The following is a 20,839-nucleotide window of genomic DNA, read 5'->3' on the forward strand; positions in this document are numbered from 1 at the left end:
AAATAAACAACTTTTAAAGCTATAAGAACTGTGATTAATACAATGATCATTAATGATTCCAGAAGACCAATGGAGAAACATTGCCCTCCATGACAGAGATGAATGATATTTAGTAGGCAAAATAAGACATACATAAACACAGAGTGATGCAAATACACACATATACACACATATGTATATTTTGCTTACAACTATTGAAAGAATTTCTTTTACTTGACTGTGTATATCTGTTCAAGGAATTTGTTTTTCTTTTTTTTTTTTGCCCCAACATGGTTGAAGGTAAAAAGAAAAGAGAAAAATAAATGACAAAAAATTTTAATTGGAGAGAAAGGATGTGAAATGTTGCATGTACTTTCAGATGAGGTCATTGTATTATTAGTTTTTCTTGATTGTTTTATTTTGTTACAAAAAAAAAGACCTCTCATAGAAAGGAGGTAATCTGTAAATATTTGTAATGTTAAAAAAACACATCAATAAAACTAATCACTTACCAAAATCAATTTCATGCATTAAGATAGAAATAGCATGTTTATCAAAGATGTGAATTATATTCAGCTGCAATTGTAGCTAACATACTACGCAATAGAATTGGGATCCAAAAACATCTGGATAAGTCTGAACAAGGGTCAAACTATAAAATTATAAGATTTAATGGAAATAAATGTAAAATCCTGCTTCTGAGATCAAAAAATAAGTGACAGGTTCAGAATAAGGGAGACATGGGCAAATGGAGAGAACTCAGCATTTAATAGAGGATAATCTGAGTATGAATCATAATGTGACCTAGCTCCATAGAAAGTAATCTTAGCTTGCATTAAGAAACATATATTGTCTATTTTAACATATTTAACATGTATTGGTCAACCTGCCATCTGGGGGAGGGGGTGGGGGGAAGGAGGGGAAAAGTTGGAACAAAAGGTTTTGCAACTGTCAATGCTGAAAAATTACCCATACATATATCTTGTAAATAAAAAGCTATAATAAAAAAAGAAATATATATTGTCAAGAATATCACTTCCCAAACTTTTTGAAAGATCCTCTTTTTTTGTGTAAAACAATTTTTCAAATCCCAGTATAAGAATAGAAATGATTAGTGCCCATTCATTGAGAAAATATATAACAGAAAGTTACAGTGACTCCAATAATGCTTTACAAAGAATTTGTATTTTATCACAATATTATCTAAATACATTTTTAAAACAGTAATATGTAAGACATATAAATTGATTAATATATAATAATATAATTAACATGTATTACTATTTTAAATGTATTTAGATGTATTCATTTATTTGTTATGATTATTTAGGGGGTTGTGTGTTTGTGTATGTCTAATAAGTCATGCAATTCACCATATCTTCTCCCCCACCCCAAGTTCATAGTCCCCTGGAAATCTATCTATCCATCCTTGGGAATCTGTAGACCTTAGAAGGGAAGGAAGCTTTCCCACGATGAAAGGAATGCAAGGCAAAGATTTGAGTATGGCCTTTTCCTTTAAATTTCACTAAGTGCTTCCTGGAAGCTTAGTGAAGTTAATCTAAAGTAGGAGTGAAACCTAAGAACTCTCACTTCCTAATGTAGGTGGTGAGAATGAATCAAAACATATGGGTAGAGGTGTAGGAATGGATGTTTAATTTTAAACTCTCCCACCCTAAAATAGGAAAAGTAAAGTGAAGAAGGTCAAAAACATTGGACAAAGGGTCTTGGGAATAGCTAGGTATAGCCACATACTAATACTTCAATGCTTTGTGATAAATTCTTGACTTTATCGTTGGAAGTAATTGATTTTAATCTACCATACTTTCTTGTTTTGTTTTATTTTTATCAATATATTTCGGCAAATCTTCCATGAAGGACCTACCAATACAATGGAGTTCTTCTTCTGTATCTTTTAATATGGATACCACTACAGCCCTCATGTGTCCATCAGTTTATTTCTCATTTTTGTTTGAGTAAACTCATCAATGCAAATAACTCAGGAAAAGTTGCAAGTTTACATATCTGCCAAAATTTTTCTTCCCTTTGCAGGGGAAAATGAAGAATGAAGTGAGCAGAAGCAGAATAGCAACAACATCAATATTATTAAAGCGCACGATTTTGAAGATGTATGAAATGATTAATGAAATGAGTAGAAACAGAAAAACAATTTATACAATAATGCTTTAAAAAACAACTTTTGAAAAATGAAAGAACCCTGACCTATGCAATGACCATCTATGATTCCAGGAGACTGAGAGTAAAAGATGTTACGTACCTCCTGATGGAGAGATGATGGGTTGAAGGTAGAGACTAAGACTGTTTTTTGCATGTGGCCAATGAGAAAATTTGTTTTGCTTGATCATGCATATTTTACAAGGATTCCCCTTAATTAGATAGGAGGGAGATACATACACACACACACACACACACATACACACACACACACACACACACACACACACACACACACACACACACATATATATATATATATGTTTAATTTTTTTAAAAATGGAAAACTGCAGCATTTCCAGTTGAGCTACATTTACAGAGTATTCAGCTTCCCTCTAGCATCTCCATCACACTAATCACACAATACTTGATAGCACAATTCCCCTACTTCCCTCCCCCTAGAAACATCTCAACAGAAAAGTTGACAAACCAGCTTGGCTAGAGAAAGTTGACCTCCACCCTAGAAATTCCTAGAGCCTCCAATTCTTAATGAACTGGTTACTCCTTTTCACCAAGTGCCCTCAGATCCATTTGTTGAAATCTTTTCCTTTTGATGGAAAGTATCTTTGTTTTGTTTATACATCAAGGAACTCACTAGCCATTGGTATTCTTCTACTAACTGCATTCAAAAAACAAGAAGACTTTTTTTAAAAGTATGTTTATTTAAAAGTCATAGGAACTGACTTTATGAGCTAAGTCAAATTTGACAAAGTCACTAAATTTATCAAATTAATAATAATAATAATAATAATAGCCAACATTAATATAGCAGTTACTAATGGCAATCAATTGTTTTACAATTACCTCATCTAATCCTTGTGACAATACAGCAAGGTAGGTGCTATTATTATCTCCATTTAGATGAAGAAACTGAGGTAAACAGAAGTTAAGTGATTTACTCAGCATCATAAAGTGAGTATCTGAGCTTAGATTTGAACTCTTCCTGATTCTACTTATTTCATTAATCAGTTCATATGTGTCATCAGCATTGTACATTTTAATAATCTTGATATTATTGATCTTCTGATTCTGCTCACTCCACTTTTTATTTTTACCCACAAAGGGAAGAGAACTTTTGGGAGATATGCAAACTTTCAACTTTTCTTGACTTTAGGACCAATATCCTACCACCCAGCAGCCCACCACAAAGTATTTTGCCTTGCAAATTATAGGTGCTTCATATATGCCTATCTAATTGAAGTGCATTAGTTGCTGTGGGGACTATGAAATGTCTAAGACATTCCTGATCAATCTAATAGAAGAACTACAATTAATTGCTCTAATGGATAAAGAACTATCCACCAGATCTCAATTCAGACTTTCTCAGATCTGCTGCCACACAAACCCCAATTACCCTTCTTTCCATCTCCATCATCTCTCTCCACAACCACCTTTTAGACAGTTGAAGTCTATTACCTATGGCTAAATAATTAGCTGGAGAGAATCAAATATAGAAATTGGATTAGAATTCACAGGTCCTCCATTTCCATCTGCTGCTCAATTTCCTGTGATGTGATTTTTCTCATGATAGCAAAATAATGGATACAGTGATAGAATCATAATCATGTTTGAATCCTATTCTGTGATCCTGGGCACATCGATTAACTTCTCTGAATCTCAGTTTTCTTATCTGTAAAATGGGAATAATAGAAGCATTTACCTCACAAATTGTTGGTAGCATTCAAAATGTGAAAAGTACTTAGCAAGCCTTAAAGCACTATAATATGTCTTTCCATATTATTATCATGATTTTCTGTTCTTGCAGCTCCCTAGTACGGAACCACATTTGTACAACTGTGGACCACATGAATGTGACTAATCTACTGAATCTGATTGAGAAAACTGTTTACTTGAAATACTAAAACACATTTTTCTTTCCTGGCACACACTAAAAATGAAATATTAACAAGAAGATCTAAACTCCAGGGTTCATTTGGCTAAAGGTTTACTCAGAGCTCTTCTTTGTGACGTGTTTGAGCCGAAGTCTTAGGGTCAAAGAGCAGCAAGGGGTAAGCAATTCAAAATTGAAGGCTGTGTATTTGTGGTCAGGGTTGAAGGATGTGGACCTTCAGTTAAGTTCAGCAAAGGGATTACTTTGGGAAAAGTAAACTTGGCAGCCTCAATCCTTTTTGGCACTGAATTATGATGTCTCCACAATGGTGAATGACCTAAATGAGTATAGTTTCTTGCTGCAAAGACAAACAGAAAACCCTCAAGTAGACAGAGGGTCTTAATCTGGGTCCATGAACTTGTTCTTAAAAAAAATATTTTTATTTGAACCATATTCCAATTTATAATTAGGTTTCCTTGGTAATCTGATGCCTTTTATCTTCTGCATTTAGAATCATTTGTCTGAGAATAGGTTGCATAGATTTCATAAATCTTCCAAAGAGTCCATAACCCAAAGGGGATTATGAGCTGAAGAGAGAAAGGATCTTAAAAGGGATCTGAGCCAATGCTTGGCCTTGGTCGGTCTGCAACTACACCAACCAACCAACAGAGGCAATTCTGTCCATGTCAACCTAATTATAAAGCCAGAAATCCCCAAGTTCTCCTTTAATACTCTCCTTTGGGTTCTAGTTACCCTGTTCTCAGGTCTCTTCCAATTCTTTCTTAACAGATTTTAAGCTCATTTCCACTTGTTTGGCCAACCTCCATTTTCCTAGTTTTATCACTCTTTCTCATCTGAAATCATTTGAACTGATTTCCTTAGCAGAGATGTACATGACTTCATACAAATGACTTTCAACTGGCTTCATCAAGAGAGACAGAATTCAGCCTGTGGCATTTCCCTGGGGATGTCCAGCTTTTACCATCTAAACTTAAAGTCTTAAAAACTTCTCCCAGATCTAAATTTCCAGTCAGTCACTGTATCTTGTTGCCTAGCATCTCCTAGCTAGTAAATATCAGAGGCAGAATTTTTCCTTTCAACATCTCTTGGTTCTGTTCCTTCCTTTCCTTCCCCACCGCCACCATTTTGGCCCAGGATCTCATTACCTCATACCTGGATCAAGGCCACAGCCTCCTAATAGACCTCTCTTTCTTCAGTATTTCTTCAATCTAATCTTTGTTGTTTTATTTGGTCATTTTAGTCGCTTCCAACTCTTTGTGATTTCATTTTGCAGTTTTCTTGGCAAAGACACTGGAGTGATTTATCATTTCCTTCTTACTCATTTGACAGATGAGGAAACTGAGGCGAACAATGTTAAGTGACTTGTTCAGGACCATTCAGTTAGTGTCTGAAGCCAGATTTTAACTCATAAAGATTAGACTTCTTGATTACAAGCCCACTTGCCCTATCCACTTCACCCTCTGGCTGCCCCTGTAAAATCTAGTATATAGATATAGATATAGATACATAATATTGACTGATGAATTTACTTAATTATCCTTACATCATTCTCTGATTATAGACCAACCATAATTGCTTATTGACTTTTGGACCAAAATTTTTATTCTGGCATTCATGTATGTCTATAATCTGGCTTTATTTCATCTATCCAAATTTTCTTCCTACCACTTCACAATATGAATGCCTTTATTCTGATCAGATTAGTTTCCTCATCAGATCTCTTGCAATGGATTCCCTGCACCATGTTCATTCTTTATTTTTACCCAAACTATTTCTCCTGCCTAGAATATCCACTCCTAGAATGTCAAAATATTGCCCACTCACTGAACTCAAGTCCCACTTTTTTCTCTGAAGCTTTCTAAATTGAGGATCAGTGAATAGAAACTTAAGAGACCCATTAGTATTCATCAAGCTCAATCCCTTCCTAATTTATAGATGGGCAAGCTGAGGCCTACACAGTGACTTGTATTTTTACCCTAATAGTAACTAACAGAACCTGGATTGAAATCCAAATCTGTCTCAAAATCCAGCACTCTAACTTCTGTTCCATGTGACTTCTCTCATTCCAGAGATTACTTATCTCTTTCTTCTCTGAATCCTACAAATCACAACTTACTTAATTCCTCAATGTTTTGGTTAACTCTCTAACATTATAAATTACAAATAAAATGTCAATCTGTACCAGTAGTCAGTTTCTTCCTCCAGGAATTCTTTAAACCAATAAAATCATAGGTGGACTGTTGATCCACAGTGTACATGATTGAAAACTTGATGTGTATAGCCTAGAGTTGAGAGTTCTATATCAACCATTCTATCAGAAGCCTGGTCTGCCATACCTTTCTTTAGGAATGGTCATTTTCCCAAACAGCCCAAGACAGGCACTTGGAAGTAGGATAGTCAGCCCTGATACTACATAGCATTGAGTTCACTTTGGATGCTTAATACACATTACATCACAAGGAACTTGGTCCCCAAGGGCAGAGTTACTCCAGAGAGCCTGGCTAGCCAACTCTGATTATCCAAAGGCTGATTATTATCCAGTTCGTAGCATATCCAGGTCCTGTAATTCTCTCTTTCCTCCCTCTTCATTGTCAGTATTTGGCGATTTTACTGCTTATTCATTCCACCCCCTAAGGGTGGGCAGGTTCAGGGAAAGGAGAGGAAAGTCCCTGTTTTTAACTCAAGTAAAAGGTTTGGCTGGGAAGAAGGCTGAAAGTAAAGGCTCAAAGAGATTTGGGGATTATCTATGATTTCAATTATCCATGCTTTCCCTGGCTCCAATGGCCATGGATAATTAAAAGTTGGCCAGGATATGTTAGACATTTTTTAGACGGTGTTAACTCTTTATAGGCCATTGTCCCATAAAATTAAATGAAGCCTTCGGGAAAAAATTAAAAATCATCAACGTGATTTACAACTGAAAGGCACCTTAAGCATCATCTATTCTAACTCCCAATTTTGCTGGAGAAGAAATTATTCCTCAAGGAGGTGAAAAGCTTAATATGGCCACTAAGAGTAAGGGATAGCCCAAACTCAAACCCAGATTTTCTTACCCCAAATCTAATGTAATCTCTACTCTACCTTGTTAAAATGATTCTTACCTTTAGGGAACAATTTGGCAATGAAGAGAATCAGGCAGGATAATCCTCCGGAAATGCCTAAATGTACATGAATTGCCAACCACAGGTCAACAATCATTTATTAAGTGCCTTCTATATACCAGGCACTATATTGGGATTACAAAGAAAGGTAATTCTACAAGGGTTAGAAAAGGTTTCCTATAAAAAAATAGGATTTTATTTGTCTCTTGAAGGAAGCTAGGAGATGGAGGTGAAGAAAGAAATCATTCCCAGGCATGGGAAACAGCCAGTGAAAATGTCCACAGTCATGAGATAGTGTCTTGTTTGAGGAACCTCAATGAGGCCATGGTCACTGGATCATAGAGTACATGTATATGAGGTGGGGGTAGGATGGGGAGAGAGAGAGTAAGGTGTAAGAAGGTATGCATGTGGATGGTTATCTTTGGGAACCTCTGGACCCTGTACTTAGAAGCTGAACTATTTTCTTTTCTCAGAAAGTTACCTAAAATGTCATGTGTGACATCTTACTTCCATTAAATCAATAAAGCAAAGAGGAATGAAGAGAATCATGGAGTTTTTTCCCTTTAGGAGAACTGGTCACTCTTCAAAGCCAGGTAAAGGTCCAGCTAAGCAAACAAAACAGCTTTCTCTTAGTTTGACCCCAATGCTTGACCAGGCTTCTGAAGATAAAAGTATCCATCTTTCTAAAAACTTCCTTTTCCCCTGGACACTCATTGTGTCCATCTGAAACCAGCAGAGAAAGTACATCACCCTAAAACCATAAATGTATCAATCCCATATTTCTCCCCTATTTACCATCCTTCATTAGTTCACTTTTGGCATATTGACAGAAATCCAGCCTCTCTACCTTAGCCAACCCCTTGATGGAGGAAAGGAAGGAAGCCCAGTGGAATTTTGAAAAGTGATAAAATGGGTTGGAGCCAAAAATGACATCAGTTTCGGGTGGGAATGGGGGGAGGGGCAGGTAGAAAAATGTATTGAAACTAAAGTGTATTCTTAACTCATGTCATCTTGAAAAGGTTCATCCATTTTGATGTTCAATTCCCTGGCAGAGACAGGATGTTAAATTTAGAGGAGCTCTTTCCTTTTAATTGCTTCTCTGTATTAAGACATCGCGCATACACACACACACACACAAACACAAACACACAAAATCACAGAGCTTAGGGGTGGTCAAAGAGATAGGTTTCTTCATCAAGCTGTCCAATTATAGGCCAGAAGAGGTTGGTACAATCACCCTTATTTCCCTCAAATCTGGCAATGACCATTGTCAGTTGGCCAAACTGGCCAAGAATCTGACCCTGAATTACTGGCAAGATTGCAATGAGATCAAAGTGTTCTCCCATCCTAGATGTCCTTAAATAATAGTATGGGATGCTGAGTCTTATAAGGGAAGTAGCTCAATTAATTGGTTCCCATTAATGTTTTCCTAAGGTAACATTGACTGGATAGATTCGTAAACCACGAGACTAAAGCATACCACTTAACCCTGGTTGGAACTGGAAGGCTTGTTTTTACAATTCTATGTTGGTAAAATGCTTTATAATCATTTTATTAGCTATCCCAGAAAGCCTGGGAGCCTGGTCAGCATCCTTCTCCATCCTTTAAGGAGGAAGAGTAGGAAATAATAGAGAGAAATAGATAGACTGTGAGAGGCAGGAATAGCCCTAAGCAAAACTGTGAAACTGTGCAAAAGACAAACTTTGTACTCTTTAAAAGATCTCTTTCTACACTCTTTACTCCAGTTCTGGATCTGCCCTATGTGATCCATAGAATATCAATCAAAATTCATCCATGCAATACTTCTCTCCTCCCTTACTGAAAGCAGTCTGTTTTGCATATTATCATCTGTGAGATATAAAAGAGTTCCTAGTGATGCACTAATGGGAAATGGCTAGCAGGCTTACTTCTACTTCCATAAGTATTTATGATGGCCTCCTGGAAACAATGACTTTATTTTTGTCCTCTAATCTGGGAGAATTATTCTAGTGTTTGAGACTTCAGGAGAGAGAATTCTACATCAGGAGGGTAAAAGTGTAGATAGATATATTTTAGGATCATAAGATTATAGATTTTAAAGTGACAGAAGATTAAATAGACTTTCCATGTAAATCTACATGTGGCCACATTTTTCCTTTCCAAATTTCTGTAAGGATTCACCTAGACTCCACTTCAGATTCACTATTTTAAAGCTTAGGGAAAAAAATAATGCCTGAGTCTACAAGTCATTTAAAAATTTTTTCAAAGCACTTTCACACCTGTTCTTTTGTTGGATCTTTAATGAACAAAGCTGTGAGCTAAGTGTGGGAGGTGTCACTATTCCTACTAAAAATAGGGGTAAGCTGAGGCAGAGACAAGGTCATATGGTTAGTTGGTCACAAGGCTAGGACTAAACTCAGATCTCCTGGGTCTCACCCCCAGGTCCTAGCTATTAAAATGAGAAGCATCTGAAGCATTTTTGTGTCATGAACAGCTTGGAGAGATTAATGAAGTATGTGAACTCTTCTTCTCCTCTTCCTCCTTCTTTTAATTTTTTTAAACTCACAGTTTTATGAATGTTTTTGTTTTTACATTTTACCTTTTCAGATTATTCTCACTTTTCCTGAGAGTTAACAAAGTAAAACAGTTGAGTAAAACTAATAATCCAATGACCTTTTCTCAAAGTATGTGCAACATTTCACATGGCTAGCACTGGATCCACTCTTTCTAATTTTTTTAAAATTTTAATAGTACTTATTTTTTCAAATACATGCAAAGATAGTTTTCTAATTTTTTAAATAACAGAGTTATTTTTGCCTCTCTTCCCACCTTATTAAGAAAATAGAAAATAAAAAAGCAAATTTCTTGCAAAAAATAAATTTAAAATTTCAGAAAAAAAAGTTTTTATAGCTTTTAATCCTTCCAAATGTATGCAAAGATAGTTTTCAACATTCACCTTTGCAAAATGTTGTGTTCCAAATTTTCCTCCCTCCTTTCCCTTTCCCTGCTTCTAGACAGCAACCAATTAAGTGTAGGTTAAAAATGCTGGAAAAATACTTTAAAATATATAAAATAAATACATCCGATAAAAAAGGAAACCAATTCTATTGGAATACAGTCATCAAAATATTTTTATAAACTAATATGTGAACTTCAGATTAAGAACCCCTGAATTAGGCCATTAGATTTTCTCTTTGCTTTTCTCTTTGGCTTCTTCCTTTCCTCCCCTAAAGTTTCGACTTGAAGGATGCTTTTCTCATTATGTATATGCTTCCAGATTCATGCATTTTATACCCTTGGATGGTGTTAAATTCTGGAATCTAATATAATGTTATTAGGAACTAGTCTGCTTAGTAACCCACAAGTATTATAGCCTCTACCCCCATAAATGTATAGACAATCTCCAAAGGCAAGCCCAAAGTTTGAGTATACTGATGCCTCTTGACCCATCTCCAAACATGTCAACTCTGGACAAGTATAAAAAGTGAAAATGACTTCTCTCAGGTAATCTTATACAAGCTTGACCACTAACTGATTGGTTGATATAGTAGACCAAATATTACTTCTTGCACTGATTGTGTGATAGATAAAACATTTAGGCAATCAATATTGGACAGCCATTCCCAGAGGCGTATGAGATTCTCCAAAGGATTTGAGTGTCTCCTGATTTTGCAGCTGGACAATGTATTAGGTTGATTCTGAAGGGAAACGTCATCTTGGATTTCAGCCAGAGGAAGTATTCTCCAAAATTTAACCCTCCAGTGGGTTTGAGGCCAAGGGTTCCCACAGGTTTCCTAGTGGTATGGCTTCTACTAGGAAAAGGAAATATATCTTTGGCCACCAAAAGCAGGACTAGTCAAGATGGATTTCACTTTTAAAGAGTTTCCCTTCTCTTGACCTTTTCTCCCTTTTCCATTATTTCTCTTCCTCCAATTACCCGGTCTTCCCTTGGATACAGTCCCAAATAAGTCATCCATCTTCTCTAGTAATATTCACATTGGGAATTCAGTGAATGCTGGTAAACATTAAGTTAGAAGTGTGCTGTGACATTTGCTGTCACTTCACAGTAGACTCAGAGAGCTGGAAGGTTACTGAGAAAACATCTACTCGAACCCCCTCTTTTTATGGATGAAGAAACAGACCCTTATGAGCTGGCCCTGATTCAGGTCAATCCCGTGGTAGTTCAGATTCAAAACTAGAATAAAATGAGATCCTTGGGCCATTCAACAGTTAACAAATGGATATTTATTTAACCATAATAAGAGAAGGATATTCAACAGGTATAAAGGATATCTTAAGCTGACTTAACTGAGTGAAGCTCTCTTATCCAGATGTTTTCCACTAGCTAAACATTTAAGGGAGTGTCTAGAGCTCCTTGGAGCCGTTTTGCTCTCAGATAACCAAGAAATGATGTCAATAGCCTGAGCCCACTGGCCTTTGAGCCAACCAAGTCTTGAGGATAGTCTCTAAGAAAAAAACAAACAAACAAAAACAAATCCTAGGCTAACTAGGTGGGCAGGAGCTAAGATATTGCTCACAAGAAAGTTCTTCTTTTGTCAAATGAGACAACTGAATCAAATGATCTCTAAGGTCTCTTCCAACTCTATATCATATAAATAAATATATGATATGCATAAAATATAAAGAAAATGTGAACACCTGGGAAAAAAACCAAGTAGCCTACTAAATAATCCCTTACTTAATTGTTATCAATTACTGTTTAATCTAACCTGTATTTCCCCCAGACTTAGACCCAGAAGAGTTTAAATGAGAGATCCAAAGTCATATAATTCATGCATAGCAAAGCTTAGATCCAAATCCAGTTCTTATGATTCCAGATCCAGGATTCGTTCTACTGCCACTGGCCCCCCATTCAATATGTGTGTTTTTCCTCAGTACTTTGCTTATAATTGGAATAAATTACCCCTAGATGGACAAAAGTTTCCTGTGATCCAAAAACCTAGGTATTCCATTGCTATGGTAAAATAAGTTAAAGAGAGGCAATTTTCTACTCAGTTTTGCTTGTTAATTCAAAAAAAATATCTCTTTATTAAAATAACTAAGTAGGCAGATTAAATGGTACTATTAATTACTTTGAGAGGTCATAAAATAGTATGATGCAGTCAAAGGAATTGAGCTTGTATTTTTGCTCTGCTTTTTATTTTCTGTGTGACTTTGAAAAAGCTATTAACCCCTATAATGCTCAGTTTCTTCTTTTGCAAAATTAGGAAGTTGAATCAAATAATCTTTATAGTCTCTTCCAATTCTATATCATATCTTATACATAAATAGATAATACATATAAGATGTGAAGATAAACACTCAGAAAAAATAAAGTAATGCACCAAAAATTATTTCATTTTTATCATTATTGTTTAATCTAATTTATGTTTTCCCCAAACTTAAGTGAAGCTAATTAACTTTAAATCTCTTAATTTTGGAATTTGACCATCCTGGGTTTATAAGTGGCCCACTACCTTTTTTTTTTTTTTTTTTTTTTTTTTGCTGAGGCAAGTAACTTGCCCAGGGTCATACAGATTGGAAGTGTTATGTGTCTGAGATCAGATTTGAACTCAGGTCCTTCTGACTTCAGATAGAGCTGGTGTTCTACCCACTGTACCATTTAACTACCCCCTTTACCTTTTTTTTAAGCAGGTTCACCAAGTATTAAAGTCCCTGCATCCTTTGTCCTCTACATTTTTTATCTTCCTATAATTATTTTATTCTTATGGGTTTTATCATACATATAGCAAATGTCCAGCACCCTCACTATCTAAAGCTCCAGTTCTTACTTAATCCAAGTCAAGTCAACCAACATTATTAAGTGCTCACTATGTGCCAGACACTATGATAAGCATTAAGAATACAAATAGAAGGAGAAAGGGGGGGGGGAGAGAGAGAAAGAGAGAGAGAGAGGGAGGGAGGAAGGAAGGAAGGAAGGAAGGAAGGAAGGAAGGAAGGAAGGAAGGAAGGAAGGGAGGGAGGGAGGGAGGGAGGAAGGAAGGAAGGAAGGAAGGAAGGAAGGAAGGAAGGAAGGAAGGAAGGAAGGAAGGAAGGAAGGAAGGAAGGAAGGAAGGAAGGAAGGAAGGAAGGAAGGAAGGAAGGAAGGAAGGAAGGAAGGAAGGAAGGAAGGAAGGAAGGAAGGAAGGAAGGAAGGGAAGGAAGGAGGGAGAGAGGGAGGAAGGAAAGACTTGGAGAAAGAACTCCATAATGAAGATCCAAGAGGAGAGCTCAAAGAGGAATAAAGAAAGGAATATGACAGGCCCTTCCTTAAAATGAAGGGAGGATCTGACCTATCAGAGAAAGGCAACACAGTGGTAGCAAGTCTTTCAGAGTGACAAGACTGCTGGTACATAATGGAGAAAGAATTCTATGGAGTCAGGAACAGAACCCAGAAAGTAATGAGCGAGCAAAGACTTGGGTTTCTGATCCAGGGGCTGCTGGTTGGGTCTACATATCATTTAAATGGATTTTTCTCACCAAGGATGTGATCCAGATGATAATAAAGGCATTTTCACTTATCAAAAGAGAGAATCTTTCTTCTCAAGCAGGATCAACTTGAAGATACTGTTCTCTTTATCAAGAACTGACTTGTACAGAATGTTGTAAGACTGGGAAAGAGATAAAGTTTAGGTGAGAACTCGTGTCTGCCTTCATGAATCTTACAATCTAGTAAAGATTTTGAATATAAATACTAGATTGGATACATACTCCTTATTTTAAAGAGACCATAAAGACTTTACTTATTTATGTAGGCCAGTTTACAGATTTCAATTTACAGATGAATAAACTGAAGTGACTTTTCCAAGTACAGATTAAAGCTTATTAGTTTACAACTTTTTAATGTTTGTGTCCACTTAACAGATCAAAATAAAAATTTTAAATAGAAATATGAAGTGGTTTCCCCTCAAGGGAGAAACATACATTTTTATCTGTTAAGGTTATTTTTCAGCTGAGAAAACTGAGGATTAGAGATGAGGGAATTATCCACAATCACACAGGTATTATGCATCTTTTTTTTTAATAGTATTTTGTCTTTCAAATACATGCAAAGATAGTTTTCAGCATTCACCTTTGCAAAATCTTGTGTTCCAAATTTTTCTCCCTCTAAGCTTCCCTCTCTCCTCTCCGAGACAGGCAAGCAATCCAATATAGGTTAAATATGTGCAATTCTTCTTAAACATATGTTCATATTCTTCATGCTGTGCAAAATAAATCAGATCAAAAGGGGAAAAAATGAGGAAAAAAATAACCAAACAAACAAAAATAACAAAAGAGTGAAAATACTATATTCTGATACACATTCAGTCTCCATAGTTCTCTCTCTGGATGAGGATGTCTCTCTCCATCACAAATCCATTGAAACTGCCTTGAATCACCTCATTATTAAAAAGGGCCAAATCTTTCAGAGTTGATCATTACATAATCTTCTTGTCACAGAGTACAATGTTCTCCTTGTTCTGTTCACTTCACTCAGTATCAGTCCATATAAATCTTTTCAATATGCATTTTTTTCTAAACTGAATTCAAAGACCCCTTAATCCAGGTCAATTTAATTATTGAACAAGGTGGGCTAAAAATTTGTCTTATCAAACTGATTCAAATAGAATTGTCTTCGAATCCAGTTCTAATAACATTGTTTGACCCTGAACTTATTTTTGAACATCTCTGAGTTTCAGTTTTGTCATCTATAATATTAGAATAGTAATACTTGCTAATTCCAAGTCCAATCCCCACCCCCACCTCCATTATATCAGAGGGACAGAATGGTAACAGGGGATGGGAAGGATAGATTTGGAATCAAAGGATCTGAGTTTAAAAAAACCAGCCCCACCACTTACCAACTATGTGATGTTGAGCAAGTCAATTCACATCTCTGGTTCTCAGTTTCCTTATCTGTAAATTGGGAGTTTGGATTAATTGACTTTTGAAGTACCTTCTAAAAATCAGAATTTTTCATCCTTGTACCATAGATTGTCTTTGAGATAAAGGTCTCCTGGAGGGATTTTAGCAAAGATGGACCACTTAGAAGAATTACAGAGACTATTTGTTGATGGTATAGAAATAGACTAGATGATCTCTGAGGTCTTCTATGAGTCTAGTGACCCAAATTTCTGACTTACATAGAAATGATTTCTTCATATATTAATTTGCCTTTTGAATAGTCTCTTTCTTATACTAAAATCCAGTTGTGAAAGTTCCCTTAAGAAATATGGGGAAAATAATATCCTAAGAGGAATAGATGAGAGCCAAGTAGAATTAGGAAACTTTACTTCAGAAACTCTTTCCATCAGCACATTAGAATTTTATGCCAATGTAACACTCACCTTAAGGAGATTCACCCATATAAGATGAAGGTATGACTTTTTTGTTGTTGTCAGATATACCATTCCTTTCCAAAGACCAGGAAGTTATATGATTTGAATCTGATCCCATCTCTAAAAACATACTAGTTGTGGCAAATGCTTTACATTTATGAGTCTCAGTTTTGATGTACCACAAATTCCACTAGTGTCTTAATGAAACATAATTATACGAATAACAGAACTGACCTTGGGTTCTACACAGAGAAATGGAGTTCTCCACTTGTCCATCAGTGGGGACTAGATACTATTTATATACAGATCTCCCCAAGAATTCTGAAGGAACCAGGAATACTTTGACAGGACATACTATTTATTTCTCCAAGCAGTTCAGTAAAAAGTCACACTGGGGAATGGAGAAGAGAAGAACTTTCAAAGGAAATGGTCTTTCTTTAAAATAGTATTTGCCAAAAGAAAAGAAAAAAAAAAAAGAAAACTGTAGTTTGAGACCATTTGCTTGGTGTGAACAGAATGTCTCCAATACACTTAGGTTTTCCAATTTAAGCTCAGGATTTAGAAAAGTGTATTCACACCCATCTCCAGGCTCTGTAAGACATCCAGTAGCATATGGATAAGCTAATACGAAAAAGTTTGAAAAGAAAAAAAAATGTAGCCAAGGTCCCCATCCCATTCCTATCAAGATTTTCTTAAATGTTGTTTTTAATGCAATACTAATGAAGGCAGTGTTTTCTAACTAATTTATCCACAAAACAATTTGGATCTTAAAAAACTGATAGAGGTGGTCCTGTGGAAAGGATGGAAGAATGGGAGGTTAAGGAGATGGAAATTCTTGGAGTTAAAAGCAGCATCAGGGAAATTTTAGAGAAAATATAGGAAATGAGATCCATTTTCAGACCAAAAACTCCTACTCATCATGAGAATTTTTGACATATAGGAAATGAGATCCATTTTCAGACTAAAAACTCCCACTCATCACAAGAATTTATGACACATATATAACTTTATATTTAATCTTTTAGAGGGAAAATATCACCAGCATCACAATTATCCTAATCACATCATGTGATACACTAAGATTCCATACAACTCAAATTGAGATATACTAGTCTAATTGAAATAAGCATTGCACTCCAACACTTCACATGAGAGTCAAAAAATTTAAATTCTAGTTCTTGCTCTGCCACTAACTCTGTGTGTAGCCTTGAATTATCAATCCAATTATCTCTCAAGATCTCAGTTTCCTCACTTACAAAATCAAGAGATTGAACTAGAGGATCCCTAAAAATCTCTTTTCACCTCTTAATACTCTAAAGCTTTTAGTAAATTAGACAAACTGCTTCAAGTCAGTTTTTCACCAAATTTTAGAGCCAGAAAGATAATAGATTTTATTTTATAGATAAAGAAAATGAGAATCATAAAGGTTTAAGAACTTTCTCCAATTATTATGACTAGTAAGAGAGCCAAGGCTAAATCTTCAGACTTCCATTCCTGTCCTCTTTCCATTGCACTATATTGCCTCTCTGGAGATATCTTTTCAGGCAAACTGAGATGAAAATTTGAATAATTAGATGTCCAATATGGACATTTCCAACCAAAACAGTCTCTACCTTACCTCAAATGCAAATTATGTTTTTTTGAATTATCCAAAATATTACATCTTGCTTCCACTTAACCTTGCCTGTATAAATATAATCAGCATGTTTTTCACTCCTTGATGGTTTATAGAATGCAAAGAAAAGAGGAATCAAAAACCCTGAACCAGGAAAGGTCAAGAAAGGAAAAGCCAGAGATAAATTCAAGTAATCAGAAGCTCTCCTTCTCTACTTTTCATTTACTCAATTAACTTTTCCTTATTGCCAATTGGAAAGAGATTTGAACATCTCAAGTCCAAACATTTGAGTAATACTGAAGTTTTCAGTTAAATGTCTTACTGTGAGACATACAAACAACCACCCACTGTATCCCAGACATGACTTCAGTAAACACTTCTCCATTTCCTAATTCTGAAACAATCCTGAGACTCACTGCTGTGCCTTCCACCCCCTGAATGATGGGGATGTGTTCTAGAGGATTTATCATTTTCACAACTTTTTTAGCAAGCCAAGATTTGGGAGGGGGGGTTGTGAAGAAAAAAGAAAAGAGAGTAGATAATGTATTGGATATAAAGAAATTCCAAAAGATTGTTTTAATCTGTAAGAAGATTTAAATGTGGCCCTGTCTAGAAGCAAAGGGATAAATCAGACAACATACCTTGGTCCCATCCAGTTCTAGGAAACTATCACACTCATTTCTATGAAGATTGAGAGTAAAACCAAGCTCTAGCAGGGGTACCCTGCCTGCATTAAATATACTCCTTTTTGGTATACAACTATAGGCATACCTCATTTTATTGTTCTTTGTTTTTTGCACATTTTTGATAAATTAAAAGGTTTTGTGGCAACTGTGCATATATATATAACTTTATATTTAATCTTTTAGAGGGAAAATATCACCAGCATCACAATTATCCTAATCACATCATGTGATACATTAAGATTCCGTTCAACTCAAATTGGGAAATACAAATTGGGAAGTCTATCAGTGCCATTTTTCCAATAATATATGCTCACATCAAGTCTCTGTTATATTTTGGTCATTTTCTCAATATTTCAAACCTTTCATTATTATCATATATGTTATGGTGATATGGATTAATGATCTCTGGTGTTAGTAATTCTTTTTGGAAGCCATGGATTCTACCCATATAAGATAGGCAACTTGATTGATAAATGCCATGTGTATTCTGACTGCTCCCCCAGGGCCAGCTGTTCCCTCTCTCTCTCTCTCTCTCTCTCTCTCTCTCTCTCTCTCTCTCTCTCTCTCTCTCTCTCTCTCTCTCTCTCTCTCTCTCTCTCTGTCTCCCTCCCTCCCCCTCCCTTCCTCTCTCTCTCTCTCTCTCTCTCTCTCTCTCTCTCTCTCTCTCTCTCTCTCTCTCTCTCTCTCTCTCTCTTTCTCTCTCTCTCTCTCTCCCCTTGAGACTTCCTATTCCCTGAGACACAACAATATTGAAATTGGGCCAATTTTAAAATAAACTTACAATGGCCTCTAATTGTTCAAGTGAAAGGAAGAATCAATCAATACGGCAAACTTTGTTATTGCATTATTTTAAGAAATTGCCACAGCTGTTTCTTCAACCACCCCCCTGATTCCACTGGCAAAAAATTATGATTCACTGAAGATTCAGATGATGGCAATTCAAAAGTGTAAATAATGCTAGGTAATTTTTATAAAAGGGTAACTACTTCAAAGATATGGGCAGAGTCTTTGATCCAGGAGTGCTACTATTGGGCTTATATCCCAAGGAAATACTAAAGAAGGGAAAGGCACCTGTATGTGCCAAAATGTTTGTGGTAGACCTTTTTGTAGTGGCTAGAAAATGGAAAGTGAAAGGATGTCCATCAATTGGAGAATGGTTGGATAAATTATGGTATATGAATGTTATGGAATATTATTGTTCTGTAAGAAATGACCAACAGGAGGAATACAGAGAGGCTTGGAGAGACATCAACTGATGCTGAGTGAAATGAGCAGAACTAGGGGATCATTATACACTTCAACAACGATACTGTATGAGGATGTATTCTGATGGAAGTGGATATCTTCAACATAGAAAAGAGCTAATCCAATCCCAATTGATCAATGATGTACAGAATCAGCTATACCCAGAAAAGGAACACTGGGAAATGAGTGTAAACTGTGAGCATTTTTTTTCTTCCCAGATTATTTTTACCTTCCAAATACAATTCTTCCTTTGCAACAACAACAACAACAACAACAACAAAATTCGGCTCTGCACATATATATTGTACCTAGGATATACTATAACATATTTAATATGTATGGGAATGCCTGCCATCTAGGGGAGGGGGTGGAGGGAAGGAGGGGAAAAATTCAGAACAGAAGAGAGTACAAGGGATAATGTTGTAAAAAAAAAAATTGCCTATGCATATGTACTGTCAAAAAAATGTTATAATTATAAAATTAATTTTAAAAATGCACAAAAATAAATTAAAAAAAGATATGGGCAGAGTTCCAATGATCTTGTGATGAAGAGAGTCATCTATACCCAGAGAGAGAACTGTGGGAACTGAGTATGGACCACAACATAGCATTTTCACTCTTTTTGTTATTGCTTGCATTTGGTTTTCTTTCTCCTTTTTTTCTTTTTTGATCTGATTTTTCTTGTACACCAAGATAATTGTGTAAATTTGTATACGTGTATTGAATTTAACATATATTTTAACATGTTTAATATATATTGGATTACTTGCCATTTAGGGGAGGGGTGGAAAGAAGCGGGGGAAATTTGGAACACAAGGTTTTTCAAGGGTCAATATTAAAAAATTATCCATGCATATGTTTTGAAAATAAAAAAAATGTTAATAAAAAAACTTTAAAGAAAATATGGGCAAAAGTAATGTATAGATAAAAACAGCAAAATCACAAATCCAGGACAATCCAAACTCTCTCTAACAAATCTAGAAAATGTACCAAAATGAATCCTGATGGGAAAATCTGGAGAAAAAAAAATCCCGACAAGGGAAATCCGGGGGGAAAAAAAAAGTCACAATGAATCCTTTGTTCAGGCCAACTTGGCTTAGATATTTAGACACTGGAAATAGATCAAAGATCGGTGCTCAGAACACTCCAGCTCCCAGGGAGAGATATCCTATTAGGCAAGAGGATGTCTCAGAGCCATATCAGAACACCTTCATACCCACATCAGAACACCCCTGACCCATATGAGGGCACAGTGATGGAGGAAAGTATTAATGGATAACTTTGTTACTGAACTACCCAGTCCTAAGTCACAGACTCAGGATGGAGCGAGAAGAGAACATACACATGGCAGTTTGGTCCCAAGAAGGGAGACCTGGGCAGTTCAGCAGAAACAAATTTGAAAGCAGCAACAGTAGCTCAGACCACAGGCACAAAGTAGGACCTCACTTTCCGGTGTGTAGGCCAGCCTGCAGAAAATAACCAAAGCAATATTTGGCCAAAGAGGAGCCAATAGGACTTCACAGCTGGTCAATGGGACAGAGTTTAACAGCTTTCTGTATTTCTTCAGACCCAAACCCATATCAAAAACTTGCAGCTCAGACCCAGGAGGGTCTGAACAATCAGACTTTGCCCTGAACCAGAACACTCTGAGAGTACAGAAAGGGAGAAGGATAACCGGAGAATATCTGATGCAGACCAAGCAGACCAGTTGATGTTAAGTGAAGTTAGCTAAAAGAGAAATAAAACTAACACTCTTTGCAGATGATATGATGATATACTTAGAGAATCCTTTAAAAAAATCTACTGGAAAAAAATCACAGCTTTAGCAAAGT

Source organism: Sminthopsis crassicaudata, chromosome 3 (assembly GCF_048593235.1).
Source record: "Sminthopsis crassicaudata isolate SCR6 chromosome 3, ASM4859323v1, whole genome shotgun sequence".
NCBI classification, from domain to species: domain Eukaryota; kingdom Metazoa; phylum Chordata; class Mammalia; order Dasyuromorphia; family Dasyuridae; genus Sminthopsis; species Sminthopsis crassicaudata.